This window comes from Podarcis pityusensis, assembly GCF_964106645.2.
Source record: "Podarcis pityusensis genome assembly, chromosome: 2".
Taxonomy (NCBI): Eukaryota; Metazoa; Chordata; class Lepidosauria; order Squamata; family Lacertidae; genus Podarcis; species Podarcis pityusensis.
The window spans coordinates 78,660,442-78,676,531 of NC_138029.1; the positions used below are offsets into that span (position 1 = coordinate 78,660,442).

A 16,090-nucleotide genomic window follows, 5' to 3' on the forward strand; every position below is an offset into this window, starting at 1 on the left:
TATTACATCTGGCCCGCTCTGGACAACTGGAAACAACAGAACATGCCTTTTTTCACTGCCAGTACTATACAGATATACAAGCTAGATTCATCTTGCCTATACTGTACTACATAAATTTCCAGGTTGCACAGAACAACTTTATACCTCCCTGCTACTTCAAGATGAAAACCCAGATGTTACATACTCAGTTGCTAGATTTTGCGCTACCGTGATGGATATTTGTCGAAGGATAGTTTGCCCCACAAACTAGGCCCAAAATGCAAGGCCTGTGCTCCTTCACGCTCCCTCCCTTATAGTCGCTTTTAACCGTTTGTCCTTGATTCTAACTTTTAAAGTTATGTATGCTATAATTACCTTTTAACTACTAGTTTTTATACCTTACCTGTTTTAAGTCTTATGTGTTCAGTTTATTTGTATGTTTTATCTTATGCTGGTCTGTGACTGAAATAAAGTTTGATACTGATACTATATTACAGTGGTACCTCGGGTTAAGAACTTAATTCCTTCTGGAGATCCGTTCTTAACCTGAAACTGTTCTTAACCTGAGGTACCACTTTAGCTAATGGGGCCTCCTGCTGCTGCCGCACCGCCGCCACGCAATATCTGTTCTCATCCTGAAGCAAAGTTCTTAACCCGAGGTACTATTTCTGGGTTAGCGGAGTCTGTAACCTGAAGCATCTGTAACCCAAGGTACCACTGTACAGTACATCTATGTATCTCTGTTACCTCTTAGGCAGACCACCTCTCTATGTTAGAAAAACACTGGGGCCTAATTTGAATAGTAGACTGTCTGGCATCTGGTGGGCTCTGGAATTGTGTTGTGCTCTGGAATTGGCCCCTCCCTTCGGTTGTTCAGTTAAGTTCAGTTGGAGAGGCCAACTGTCATTCTAGCTTTATTCTTGCCTCAAGATGTTGTTTTAGTTTCTCTCAGACAGGATGTTATTGTGTTACAATTTTATTATTATTAAAACTTTGTTTAACATGCGTGAGCCACTTACTTTGCTGGAAAAAAAGAAACTCTGCTGAAGAATGGTGGAATATCCTAAACAGGGTGAGTGAGGGGATATTCCCAGTCTGACAGTTGAGTTGATTTTTATTTTTATTTTAATCACCCAGCCCTCCACAACACTCTGGAGTCCATTTTACTCAAGCGTGTGTGCCTTCATTCCAAAAGAGAACTTATTTTGTTCACTTGCAAAGTTTTATCAGCTACAGTGGTTCACTACTTTAAAATGATTTGGGTCATTCTATTCACTGTGTGTGTGTGTGTGTGTGTGTGTGTACATTTTCTTATAACCACATTTGTTGAAGAGGGCCACCTCCCATGTGCACTTCTTGCACTGTTTTTGCTCTTGACAAGCTGTGTCAGGTTACACCATAACGCCACATCATTTTACTTATTGCATTGTGCCTAGTGCAGCCTAATGCTATTTGACACAGTACGCAGGATAGCTGCAAACAAACACATTTTTCTGTCAGCTGTCTTCTGTTTTGAAGAGGAAGAGGCCAAATCAGAGCTATTTTAACACTATAGTGGATAATGGTTAGAAGGAAGTGTGGCAGAAGTAGGGTTTCATATGAAAAGTTTTCAAGGGGAAAGGAAATAGGTCAGGGGGCAGGATCGTTGGGAAGCTGCCAAAGCAGAGGGTTCCCCTGGGTCCGTTCCTCCTTCTACTTGTGGTCACTTCCTGTTCACCTGTCACCTCTAAGCAAGAGAGCCATGAAGAAAGGAAGAGGCAGAGCGCTCACTCACCTTGATCCCTCGCTTTGGCCAGATGTAGAAAAGAAGAGGGGGGCTGATAACATTTTGCTCAATGGCCCGTTAAAAACCGGACTAGAGCAGATTAGTGTTCTGGGGTGAGCAACTTATATCTGAAGAACATTGAACCCTGTAAACTCTAGCCTCCTGTGGAGCACTGTCCTTTTTTGGCTCTTAGAAGCTACCACAGAAGACAGAGAGGTACTCTCTGAGGAGACTCTGGGAGAGTTGTTCCATAGTTCTGTTTCTATCTCACCCTACCACAGTGATTGTTGGTAGGGAAGTGTAGTGGTTCTAGGGGTTGCTCGTGCGTAAGCCGCTGCAAACACCTGGCTGGATTGCCTGAGTGAACCTTTTCTGTCCGGACAGCCACTCACCCGTGGCTGTCTCAATCGCTGGCAGAATCCGTCAGTGGGCGTTTCTTAAACTTCTTCCAGCAAAGAAGCTCTTTGACGCCTAGTCTCCTCCTACTCTCTCTGCGCGGAAACCTTCTGCACAAGGAGGGCGTAGGCAGCGGAGGACCTCTACTCTCCCCGCTGGTCCCCGGCAAGGAGTCATGGGACCGCCTCGCCGCTTCCCCCATCTGCCCCCCTTCTCCACTGGTGCCTTGCTGATTCTCTTCCCCAGAAGATGGGCTGCCTCTCCCAATCCCGGGACGCTCTCCGGAATCCCTCTGGATTTTGCTCTCTCCCTCCGGCACTGATGGCAGTTCCCTGACAGGAAGGTAATGTGTACACACACACACACAAAAATATATATTTTTGAAAATTGAAAGAACCTCAGCCAAAGATTTTTGGACCCCGTAACCTGACTGTGCTCTTAATTTTACTTTTGTGTTCCATAGCCTCTGCTGTGTATTAGTGTTTCCTGTTCTTCATGCAGTGCCCATCTGAAAACAACACTGGTCTTGGTGCCTTGTGTTATAGTTGATTCCCTGATTACACCCATATCCTTTTCCACTCCACCTAAGAAATAGCAGCTGATAGGCTCCTGAGTTCATTTGAAACACTATTCAAAAACTATATCGTTCAAGCAAGACTGATTATAACATGTCCGGAAAGGCAAAACTGTCCGTTCGGATCAAATCAGCACTCAGGGGATTTGTTGCTAAGATTTATTTGAAGAATGTGCCAAGAATTAAGAAAGTGTATAGGCAGAACTTCCTCCTTCATCCTGGAACTATAAACCCCCATTTATGTGTGACCTAATTTATAGTCGTCTATAGTTCACACAGGCTGTGTTTCCTGTATTTCTGCTTTGGAGATCAACTGAGGCAACACTGTTAGGTGACTGGAAATATCAAGACAACAACCCTGTGTGCCTATTGGTTGTATCCAAAATAAACAAGGAACAAAAAAGGCAGAAAATAAACACCAGACAAAAAAGACCCCCATGGGGTTAAAAACAAGTTCTATCCAGCTGATCACGTTCACTAATCACAAAGGTTCAATTAGCATATTGCTATTTGGCCTAGATTCTACTACATTTTAAACAACAATTTCAAAAAACTACAAGAAGCCTGGCAAACTATTCAAATATTACTTTTGCCGAGAGCAATAGGTAATAACACAAAATCTGAAGTTTGTGATAATCAGTGACATTCAGTTCAGATGAAAGCTGCTCTGCAGATTGGCTCTAGTATCTTTACAGATTCCCATTTTCACAGGGATTAATGTACCCTTGCAGGCCTTACTTATATTTAGAACTGAAAACTGAGACTCTCACAATGCAGCACTGTCAGTGTCAGCTCAGAAGTCCTACTGAGTTCAGTGGGATTTACTCCTAGGTAAGTGTACATCCAGTTGCAATCTCAGGCTCCAAAGAAGTGCCTATGAATCCAATTTAGGACATTTTTGAGCAGACACCAGTGATATTTTCTCTCTATTTTTATTACTTCCCCTTGTATTTATATTATGCTTTTCTTTGATCATAGGACCCAAAACAGTATACATATGCTTCCCAGGTGGTCACCCATCCAGGCACTAACCAGTGTTTCAGCAAGTAATGGCCTCATTTGTTTTAGACCAGAACCAGGAATCAGGCCCAACTCCCAACCTGCTTTTTCACCTTGGGCAAGTACATGCTTTTAGGTTTCCATGGGGCCACAGTCATCTCTGGATACAAACCGTGCAAGGAGGATAGGAAAGGGTTTAATGGACATAAAAGAGGACATAAAGTCCAGCCAACTAGAAATCCCCAAAGGGGCAGACTTCTCCATGGAACAGGTGTGAAGTGCAATACTGTGCTGAAAGAATAATTTAGTACTGGAGATGTACTATTGCCCACTGACCAAAATGCCCAGGGTTATCTTCCCAGGGTGATCCTGAGATGGGAAATTAAATCAAGAAGGCATCCAAAGGAAGAAATGTAGTTGTAGTGGGTGACTTCAATTTCCCTTACATAGACTGGGTAAGTAGATGTTCTGCTTATGACAAAGGGTTCATTACTTTCTAGATTCCATAAAAGACTGTGGCCCTGGACTCACTCTTCTGTGGTGGCCAAGGCCTGGTGTGAGATGTGTTGTTGAGCCAATTGGAAACAGCGACCATGGTACTATCAAAGTCAACATACATGTAAGTAGAATAGGAACTAGGGTTGTGGAAATCTTTCCGTTTCAGTTACTTTCCGTTTCTCTCAGTTTCTCATGTTTATGCACACTTTACCTTAAGTATATGCATTTTTGTACACATTACTTAACTAGAGAACTACACTGCAAAATTTGGAGAAGTGTGCACTTTGAAAGATGGCTATCTTTCAGTGCTCATGCTATTTTTCAAAAGTGTAAATTTAGGTAGATTTCACCTTTAAATGTGAACCAAATCAAGTTTCTCCCTCATCCCTAAATGGAACAAAGACATTCTACGCAGAAGTATAGAGAGGTTTCTTTGGTGGTAGTGGTTGCGAGTGGATGGGGTGGGCTGGCAGAACATACCAGAAAATGTATTAAATCAGATTTATATACTGAGCTTATCACAAGTAGAAGAGGGGGAAAGAAAAGGAAGGACTATGGGCGCAGGTATTGGACAGGATGTGTTGGTGTGTCCCAATGTCAAACAGGTGAGCCTTTTACTTATCACTCTCAATGTCTTCCCCTTCTTTCTCAGCTTGTGATTTTTATGTGTGAAGCATGAGAGACAGGATTCTAAATGAAGCTCTTACACAATCCTGCAGATAAACACATTTCATGCTGAGCGCAGGCTGGAAAATAAAGGGAGGATTATAGCTCAGGTCCTTTGCTGTTTTGAAGCGGATCACCCCAGGGCAGCAATAGAAAAGAATATAAAACAAAAGTTCGTAGTGATTCAGAACAAAATCTTCTGACCCTTCAGAAATGGCAGTACTGTTTTCCAGTACTTTGGTCTCTATAATGCAGAAGATTAAATATCTTCACTAAATATGTAAACTAATTTGTTCAAGTGTATCTTGGAAAAGTGAAAACTTACCATTCCTCTATAATCGGGGAACCAATCTCTTTTTCACTCAGCCACTTGATAGTTACTTCTATTTAAATAGACTCTGTACTTCTGAATGTAAACAGTTCCTGTCAATGCGAGCATTCAGCAGCAGATCCTGCCACTGGGTGGAGCACATTGTGTGGGAAGAGGAGCAAGGATCTTCTTGTTATGCCCCATTTCTGCGACTCCCTTCCCCTGGAGGTATGACAGACCCCATGGTTCTTTGACTTCTTCTAGTTATTTCTCTTCATCCAAGCTTTTTAATGAGGCCAAATGTAAATTGATGAGTGTCTGCTTGCTGTATTGTTTAGGTTTCACTCATGTCCTGCTTATTATGTGCTTCCCATTTGTATCTGGTTGGCCACTGTGAGAATAGGATGCTAAGCTAGATGGGTCACTTGCCTGATCCAGCAAGGTTCTTCCTATGTTCTTAACCCAAAAAGTATTGACCGCTAACTGATGAACAAACAAAAAAAGTAACTTTATGACCTGGAACAATAACGTCAGCATTCCCCATACTTCAGGCAAACCTTTAACCTCAAACATTAAGAGTTTTATTATTCAGCATTCTTCTTATATTTATGAAAACAAACCATTCCACCTTGAGAATGAAGCTCATCTCAGTTGTTTCGTTATGAGCTTGCTTTGAGCCGCTTTTAATATAGTTATACTTCTTCTGAATTACCTTTTCTCATTCTTCACTATTAGTAAAGGTAAAGGGACCCCTGACCATTAGGTCCAGTCGTGACCGACTCTGGGGTTGCGGCACTCATCTCGCTTTATTGGCCGAGGGAGCCGGCGTACAGCTTCCGGGTCATGTGGCCAGCATGACTAAGCCGCTTCTGGCGAACCAGAGCAGCACACGGAAATGCCATTTACCTTCCCACCGGAGCAGTACCTATTTATCTACTTGCACTTTGACGTGCTTTCGAACTGCTAGGTTGGCAGGAGCAGGGACCGAGCAACGGGAGCTCACCCCGTCGTGGGGATTCAAACCGCCGACCTTCTGATCGGCAAGTCCTAGGCTCTAGTTCGCTTTTGTTAAAATGAAATATATTGTGTTCCTTAGTTGGGGATGTAGTCATACAATTACCTATAGCCATTCTTGGCAATTCCAGAAAAATTAAAGCTGTTGTGGTATAATATCTGTCACAAGGCCATTGGACCATGTAGCTCAGTGTTGTATGCACTAACTGGCAATGGATGACAAGGGTTTTAGACACAGAACATTCCCAACCCAACCTGGAGGTGCCAAATGTGGAACCTGGAACCTGCATGCAAAAGCAAATACTCTACCACTGAGCTACAGCCCCTCCAAGCTTGACTGAATATGGTGTGTACATCCATTCAAAGGGTGTGTTCAAGCTGGCACATCTCCATGCCAGGACAAAAGTGTGGTGGGTCCTTATCTGAGAGATGCTGTTTGCAGATGACAGTTCACTCTGAGGAAGTTCCCCAGAGACTCATCAGCCATTTTGCCCAAGCCTGCAATAAGTTTGGCCTTACCATCAGCCTGATGAAGACCACCTTTCTAGGTCAGGATGTCACCATGTATCAGCATCGTGATCACATGCTTGATGTGGTAGACAATTTTGTCCACCTGGGTTCCACCATAACCAGTATCCTCTCCATCAACACTGAGCTGGACAAGTGTATTGGCAAGGCAGGTATGATAATGGCTCGTCTCTCCAAAATGGTATGAGAAAATGTGATGCTAACATACAATACAAAGATAGAGGTCTACCAGGCTTGCATTTTGAGCACACTGCTTTATGAACGTGAGTCGTGGGCAACTTATAACCAATGCCAGATTAAACCCTGTGGAGGCCCCTAGGCAGTCGAAAACTCAGGGGCCCCCCTCATGTGTGTGCTCTAGTGCGATAGCATTGAACTAAGAAAGCTTGACTGTATTTTTTTCAAGATCAAATCAATATTATTTTGATCCGTTGTTGCAGGGCCCCTAAAAAGCATGGAGCCCATAGGCCTACTCTGCCTATTTGGTAATCCAGCACTACTTATGACCATCAGGAGCAATGCCTCAACACCTTCCACATGCACTGTGTCCGGCAGATTTTGGGTATCACATGGCAGGACAGAGTTTCAAATAAAGATGTTCTCTCTCACCACATTCTTAGCATGTTCACACTCCTGTCTCAGTGACATCTACACTGGCTTGGTCAAGACCACAAAATGGAAGGTGGCAGGATCCCCAAGAACTGTTAGAATTCCTGCTCCATTATTGCAGTCATGGGATTTTTGTCTATCACATGACGGTGTATGTTTTGACTCCACAAAGTGGAAAGTGACAGAGACAGGATGTTTGTGTTACTGTGTTCCGTGAGGTGGGACTATTGTCCTTTGTTCTTTTTCTCTTTGCTGTCTGATGCTAGAGAGAGAGGGAGCCATGTTGCAGTGCTCCGTGTGTGTTTATGTGTAAATAAAGTAGATTAGCCAAAATGCTGAGTTGCCATAGCTGTCAACCTTCCCTTTTTTTGTGGGAAATTCCCTTATTCCAGCGCCGTTTCCCGCTGCTATCCCGGATTGTTAGATATCCTGTAGACTGTCCCCGGGACAGGTGAGGCTGCTGATCCCTTATTTTTGAGGCTGCTGATCCCTTATTTTCAAATCTGAAAGTTGACAGCTATGTGAGTTGCTGAGGTCTGTTACGCAAGCTGCGAAGACTCTGAGGATCCCTAAGTGTGCCGATGTCTGTTGACATCGGTCGCTGTGATGTTTGGGCTGAAGCTCCCGAACAATCGACCAGGAGAGAGAGAACATGCCAGTCGGGCATGTGTCTCTGCCAATGTCCTACTTGAGTTTAGGACAAGCTCCTGACAAGAACATGCTCCACGGGGAGCTGGCTTCCAGTACCAGACCCATTGGCAGGCCAGCTTTGTGTTACAATGATGTCTGCAAACGTGACGTGAAGGGTGGCAACATTAACCCCACCATGTGGGAATCACTTGCAGATAACCACAGTGCCTGGAGTCAGGCAGTCAAGTCATATATCAGTAACCAGAGGAAAAAATGACCACTGGGAGGACTGCAGATAGAAGAAATGCCATAGTGCACTTGCAGCAGCACAACCGGATGCCTTCATCTGCCCTGGCTGCAACAAAACATGTCTCTCCCATATTGGTCTCTACTGCCGCAGCAGGTGCTGCAACCTTCCAGCAGTTTGACTTCACCCCCAAAGGTGCACTCCTCCATTTGTCTCCTGAGACGGACAGATGCCAACAACAAGTAACCAAACAAGCTATAGGCGTCAACGTAATTCAAAGGACAGTCATAAAACAATGCATATGCAGGCACAGAAATATTGTTCAGATCGGTCAGCTGCTTGGCTCATACTATTAAGCACCTAGGAAAAATGTTTTCAGATGTGTCTGTGCTCTTCCTAAACAGGGAAATTCACACGGCATTTTTCACCTCTCGTCGCATGAAGGTCATGGTTCCGCAACACTTAATCGTTATTAATGCAATCTTTTAATACAGTTTGTGCTGCGGATATTTGCTGCAGGGTTATACATGGGCTAAATGAATTGTTTGCTGTAGAGATGACTGCGGTTCAGTGAGAGAGTGGGATATTGTTTGTACAGATTGCTCAACCCAAAAAGAAAACCAGAACGTTCTGCATATATTGTGGGCAGCTTAAAAACCAAACACAATTCGGCTAGATTAAAATAGGAACGCGTTGCCCCCATATAATGAGGGACATTATGTAAAGCCCAGAATATGTTTCTGGAATCGCTGCAGATTGCATTTAAGAACATCCTCTCTCCTTGATTTCCTTCTGGTGGCTGAATTGCCACCTAGAGAGCAAGGGGCTGCAACGCCCTGGCAGCCATCATAAAGAAAAAGCTATGCATGGAGAAAGGGATCTCAATTTATTTTCAAAATGTATGTAAACCTGCTATGTTATGGAAGTTACTGATTATATAATAGCAGCACTTTGGGAACATAAAGAAACACAGCCTGAGTTGACAGCCCCTGCCTCTTTATTACGTTATGTCATTCTTTAAAAACCCAAATATAGTTCACCTTTTCCAGCAAAGGGTTTCAGCATGCAACAGAGGGTGCCTGTGCAGTTAAATAGAGAAGAAAGCACTTGTCAAAACGGGTTGCGACTATTGTTAGCAATTGTGAACTCAGCACGGCATGGTTGCCTTTTTTAGATGTGTGTATGTATGTAAATCACCAAGCTCTGAAGGCCTCATTGCCTGCTATGCATATTACATCTCAAGATAACCAGGAGATGGATGTTTATAAATCAGAGTTATCAGTGAAATAAACATAGTAAAGCTATTTTTATTGTGATCACTGAAACATCAAATGCTCAGAGGAAAGGTCATACCTCTTCAAAGAACATAATGTGTATTCATCATAATCTTTCAAAATAAATTAACAATTGGGCTTTTCGTTTTTGAGTAAACAGTGCCATCACATGGCAAGTAAACAAAAATGAATGCAGAGAATGGATCGTTGGGTTTGCTTCCATTTATAGAGGAACAATGTCAAGACGCATCCTTCCTCTAATGTGCTTTTTTATAGCTTTTTCAGCACACTGTTAATACTTTTTCACTCACCCACATTTTTAACTCAGGCTGCAAATAGTTTTATACTATCTCTGTTGCAAACTTTTTTCCTGTCTTTCATTGTTTATTGTTTATTTTAATTATCATATATTGTATTTTTTAAATTATAATTGGTATAAGCCATGAGGAAATATTTATTGATGGGTGGCTATAGAAATTTTGGGTCATGTCCCAATCTCTTCCCCCACCCCCACCTGAGAATAGAGGAATAGAAAAGCATGTTTTTTCTTCCTTTCCTTTTACCTAAAGCATCCCTGTGCAGGGCAGGGCAGGGAGGTTTTCTTTAACCTTGCAGCATACACCCACCCAATTCTAATCTCCCAGGCATAGTTAGAGACTTGAGCAGGCAAATTCTGTCTCCTCCTCCTACCAATTCCCTTTCCTCCCCACCCCATCAGCATTTTGGTATTCGATACATCCTATAAGCAAACAGGTTTATGTCAGAACATTTGATCCTGCCCCTTTTCTTTTAATTTATAAATGTGTTTCTAAATATATACTCCTGCATACCTAAGGAGTTCACTGTCTTGTTCTGGGGTAGCTCCATTTCACTTCCAAAATGACATCTTCCCAAGTTTCCTATTATTATTTGGGTAGATGGGAAGATGCAATGACATTATGACAGCGTAATTAATCTGGCAGCAATTAAATTACACTGTCCTAATGTCATTGCATCTTGTACCTCTTACATTCTTGTGCCAACAATGTTACCTAACAAGTTCCATTAAGAGGAATATTAAGAAAACGTCACAAGCCACTTTTCTTTTTAATTGGCTACCACAGTTTTAAAATATCAGGAAAATGATGCCCCCTAATAATCAGAATGGAAGGAAGTTTACTGGGCCTAATGCAATATTGGGGTATCTCAGCATTTCTTTCTTCTGTAACAGCAGTGGCGTAGCGTGGGTTGTCAGCACCCGGGGCAAGGCAAGTAATTTGCGCCCCCTAACCCGTGGATTTTAGTAGGGGCAGAGAGCTGCGAGTGCGAGCGCGCCCCCCCCCCGATGTTGCGCCCGGTGCGGCCGGCCCCCCCTGCACCCCCCACGCTACGCCACTGTGTAACAGCCAGAAAGGCTGCCTTTTCAATCTTATAAAGAGGTATCCAATACCTTTCTATTAATTAGAGAAAAGGTAGAAACTGAGAGCAGATACTGACAAGAGATTATCTCCAGCTGTCACTGATCTGTAGCAAAGTGCTTTCATTTCAGTGAGTCTCTTTAAAATTTACCGTATTTTTCGTTCCATAAGACACACTTTTTTCCTCCTTAAAAAGTAAGGGGAAATGTCTGTGCGTCTTATGAAGCGAATACGTGGTCCCTGGAGCCAAATTGCCCAGGGGCAAAAGGCAGATCGTGGTTTTTTTGTTTGTTTTTTTTAGGAAGAGGGAAGGGGATGTTGAAACAAAGCCACTGAGCAGTTGATCAGCAAGTGATTGGGAGGGAGATAAGGGGCACTAGCGATAAAGGAGGCTGCCTGGGAGCGGGGAGGTAAAGACAATGAACTTGCAAGGAGAGAAGACAGGAATACTAAAACAAGCAATGAGGAGAGAAATTAGAAGAAAAGGAGGAACAAAAAACTGCTCCAGCTAAGGAAAAGACGCTAAGGCAAACAAGAGGGAAGGGGGTGTTGAACGGCAAGCTATCAGGAGGGAGATAAGGGACGCTAGCAATAAAGGAGGCTGCCTGGGAGCGGGGGAGGTAAAAGCACATGGATCCTCAGGATTTTTGCATTAGGTCACCCCAAATTCTCCATCAGATCACATAGCATGCCCATGGCTACAGCCTGCACCAAAAAAATCACGCATCCATTGTTTCGTGGGGCCGCAATGGCACAAAAACGTGGTTACAAAGCATGGATCTACATAGATCCTCAGGATTTTTGCATTGGGCTACCCCAAACTCACCATCAGATCACATGTCTGTGGCCACAGCACGAACCACAAAAATCATACATCCACTGTTTCGTTCATAATTTTTTTCCCCTTGTTTTTCTCCTTTATAATCTAGGTGCGTCTTATGGTCAGGTGCGTCTTATGGTCAGGTGCGTCTTATGGAGCAAAAAATACAGCATGATGAATTGAAAAAAATGTTTGAAATAACTTTTTTAAAAACAAACAAACCCAGAAGCCTTTTATTCAGAATTATAGGTACTGACATTCCAAAGGAACAGAAAAGACTTTTCATGTATGTGACAACAGCAATGCAGATGCTACTAGCCCAGAGATGGAAAGAAGACAAAGTCCCTACCAGAGAGGAATGGCAAACCAAGCTGTTGGACTATGACGAAATGACAAAACTGACCAGAAGGTTCAGGAACCAAGAAGACCAAAACTTCAACGAAGAATGGGAAAAAAATGATAATTTATCTAGGAGACCACTGTAAGCAGATGAAAACCTTAGCAGGATTTTAATAACACTTGTAATGTAGCGAATATTATGGATAATGTGGAAAGATGTAAAATATGGACTATGAAATAATATGCAGCTGAGAAAGTGGACAACAGGATCCATGGAAGGGAAGGTGGGAAGTCCAGAGATTTGGAGAAATCTCCAGATAGGGATATATAATTTGGATTGTTATAATTCTATATTTGTAAAATCAAATAAAAATTATTATATATGTAAAAAGGGAGGCTTGGGCGGTGGTGAATTGGGTCGGCACCTTCCCATTTCATATCGGGTGATGAAACAGGATGGCACCATCCTTGCCTGTCCCTCAAAAATGCCATATAAGAAGAGGAAAGGAATTTCTGCAGCAGGGCACTTTCCCTCCCCTCCTCTTCTTGAATGTACACTCTGTAAAATGGAAGACCCTGCAGTATGAGGAGAACAGTCTTATAGCACACAGTCAACCCAAATGGAGGTGATGATCTTCTTGTCATTGCCGCAGTCCCATCCTTGAAACTACAGTCTGTAAAGAGGCAAGAAGGAGACACTCTAAGCAGAACAAGAGGAGAGAACTGCCTTCTACTAAGCTCATTCACAGGGCCATCTTAAGCATATGCAGCGCCAGGGTGCAAAGATCCACCCGGCAACCCTAGGTTGCCCAGAGTTGTCGACCTTTTTTTAGGGGGGGACCCCAAAGTTGTTGACTTTTTTTAGGAAATAGTTGTTTACCTTTAGAACGGCTGTGGGACACAGGGACTCACAGCACCAACCAAAAGGTGTGTCAGCGCCCCACGCACAGGGGCGTACGAAGGGGGGTGCGGGTTCCATGCTGGGGGGGGGAATGTCGGGTAGGACACACAGTCACTGCGCTGTCTGCCCGCTGCCTCCCCCCGCATGGCGGTTAACTGTTTCGGCTGCGTGCACAGCACCCGGAGCGCCATGTAACGTTGTGGGCACTGCGATGCATCCTGTTACGTGCGCCAAGCTGCGGGTTCCTTTGCCGGCTTTTCCGCTGTCAGCGCATGCTCCCAGCACCGTCCAACGTGGGGTGCCAGTGCAGAACGATGGGGAATGCAAGCGGCATCGGAGGCAACATCTCTGGACAGGATCCGTGTGCTCCTATTCATCGGGTTTTGTTGCTGCCTTTGGTGCTGTCAGCACGCAGCAGATCCCACCACAATGTTACACGGCGCTCTGGGCACGGCACCAAAACAGTTAGCTGCCATGCAGCTGGGACAAGAGCCAACAGCCGAGGGGAGCCAAGCCTGCTGCTGTGGCTCGGCGCAAGTTCGGGGGCGAGCGTTGGAGTCCAGGAAAGAGCCACCTGCAGCAAAAGAGCCTTTGGCGCTCCGATGGGCTCTGCTCCGCTCAACTGTCAGCGGCTCTTCCCTGGACTTGGCCCCGGACTCTCAGCCTGATGTCCCTGAGAGCCCGGCGCCCTGGTGCCATGCACCCCTAGTGCCAACGGTTAAGACTGCCCTGCTCCTGTACAGGATATAGCCAGTGCCAGATTTATGTCTAGGCTAAGTAGGCTGAATCCTAGGGCCTCTAAATCTAGGGGGCCTCACCAGCCTGCCCGCTCCCCAGCAGGCAACCTCCCCTCTCCCAAAATTGCAAACCCAATACTTCATGCGAGGGCAGGGCGACTTGGGCCTCTAAATCTAGGAAGCTTCACCAGCCTGCCATCTCCCCAGTGCCACAGTCTCCCCTCTCCCAAAATTGGAAACCCAAGACTTCATTCAAGGGCAGGGAAACTCAGGCCCAGCAACTATGAGACTCAGGGCTAGCCAGTGGGGGCCCAATTTGAAGAAGTGGGACCCAACTTTAGGTTGGTTTTTTTTTTGTAGGGCCCCAGTTCACAGCCAAAAGGGACGCGGGTGGCGCTGTGGGTTAAACCACAGAGCCTAGGACTTGCTGATCAGAAGGTCGGTGGTTCAAATCCCCGCGACGGGGTGAGCTCCCATTGCTCGGTCCCTGCTCCTGCCAACCTAGCAGTTCGAAAACACGTCAAAGTGCAAGTAGATAAATAGGTACCGCTCCTGCGGGAAGGTAAACGGCGTTTCCGTGTGCTGCTCTGGTTCACCAGAAACAGCTTAGTCATTCTGGCCACATGACCCAGAAGCTGTCTGCGGACAAACGCCAGCTCCCTCGGCCTATAGAGCGAGATGAGCATGCAACCCCAGAGTCGGTCACAACAGGACCTAATGGTCAGGGGTCCCTTTACCTTTTTACTTAGTTCACAGCCAAAGTCTGCAAAATCTCATAGATATAAATAAAATCCATCTAGTTTGCCCTGGGTGGGTCCCCCCTTAGGAGCGGCCCGCAGGGCCCAATTTGGCCCAATTGTTTCAATTGCCTTAAGGTCAGCCCTGATGAGTCTGTGCAGGGGTTGGTCTGATAAGCCCTGCACCTTCTAGGTCCCTGGTGTCACTATTCAGAGTATAGACTCAAGGACTAGTAATGGAAATAAGGGGGGGGCACTTATTGGAAATCAGTTTTGTCACCTCCCCTCCCCAAAACCAATTGGGTACTACAAACAGTGACCCCTGTTGATTGTTTCTTTGATTTGTGGTATTATTTTATTTCAGATACAAATATGGAAGCACATTGCCATTTGGTCCCACCCAATTAATTAATTAATTTTATAATGAATGATTTTAGAGTGTTGTTTATGCTGTACTTTTGTATTGTTTTATTGTTGTTAGCCCTGAGCCCGGCTTCAGCTGGGGAGGGTGGGATATAAATATTATTATTATTATTATTATTATTATTATTATTAATGCATGCAAATGTTTGGATTCTATTATTTTCCCCCTTCCATTTAATAGTGTCTTTAATTTTTTAAAATCTAAACGGATAATAATGGATGGACACACAAGTTGCGGCATTTCTTTTCTTTTTATTTAATAGGCTTTGATTAAAGTCTTTGAAGTGGATGAAAGCTTGCTGTTCCTGCTGGACTGTATTGTAGTCTTCTTTTCGTTTCACACTGTGGCAATTTTAATTTTATTTCTTTGTGCTTTCCTCACTTCCTGTATTTATATATGATTGAAAATTCAGTAAAAATATTCAGGGGGGGGGGAGAGAAAAGAAATAAAATAAAAACGGCAATTCTGGAAAGAGACTTAAAACTCCCTCTCGTGGTTGTTTGAGTTAGGACATCACCATTCCAATTCTTCCATCTTCTGCTTAAAAAGCCTACAGTGGCTGTAGTGAAGTGCCTATGCAATTGTCTCATCCTCCTGCAAGTCTTTGCATATATGTACATATAGAAACACGTGCAGAAGGATGAGACACATAGGCTGTATTCACACAACATTTTATTCTAGAATGGAGATTGAGTACTTGTGTTTTTTTCTACACTATACGCACACAATCTAGATCTACTTCATATCTTTTTGTCCCTGAAAAGTGCTTCTGCATTCTGAAAATAAAAGCTCATTGTGGATTGATTCTGCCTTACCCTGCAGTGTATTCATCTGAAAACAGATATAGGTGGCCTCAGCAAAGCGGAGTGTATCTACACCTGTCCAGTGATGTTTTGGGTGGGTGTGTACCAAAATCACAATGACCACATCCTTCTTCATTCACCAGTGCAGGGAGGAAGGGCACAGGTAACCTAATCAATGAAAGGGTTTTCAAATGCGTTTCTAGTAACCTCTTTCACTAGGGCCACTATCAAAACTCCAGACATGCACATCAGAATCCGTACAATCCATGGTCTCTCTCTACACACAGCTCCAGCAATTTCTCCCCTGGATGCTGTCATCTCATCATCATTGTCATCATTTTATTTGTATGCCACCTTTCCATAGTTAAAACAATGCTCAAGGCGGCTTACAACATGACAAGATTTACATAATTACCAACATTACAAAAGTCATAAACAATAAA

The 16,090-nt window shown here is 44.0% G+C and overlaps 1 protein-coding gene across 1 annotated transcript in view; it reads left to right on the plus strand.

The window, feature by feature from the left end:
* Nucleotides 1-936: 936 nt before the first annotated feature.
* The window catches only part of HRH1 (histamine receptor H1), a 98,192-nt gene continuing 83,038 nt past the window's right edge, over nucleotides 937-16,090 (plus strand). The window contains exons 1-2 of the transcript XR_013982638.1: nucleotides 937-1,051; nucleotides 4,214-4,332. The gene's annotated coding sequence lies outside the window, so the exon portion shown is untranslated. The remainder of the gene's footprint in view (nucleotides 1,052-4,213; nucleotides 4,333-16,090) is intronic.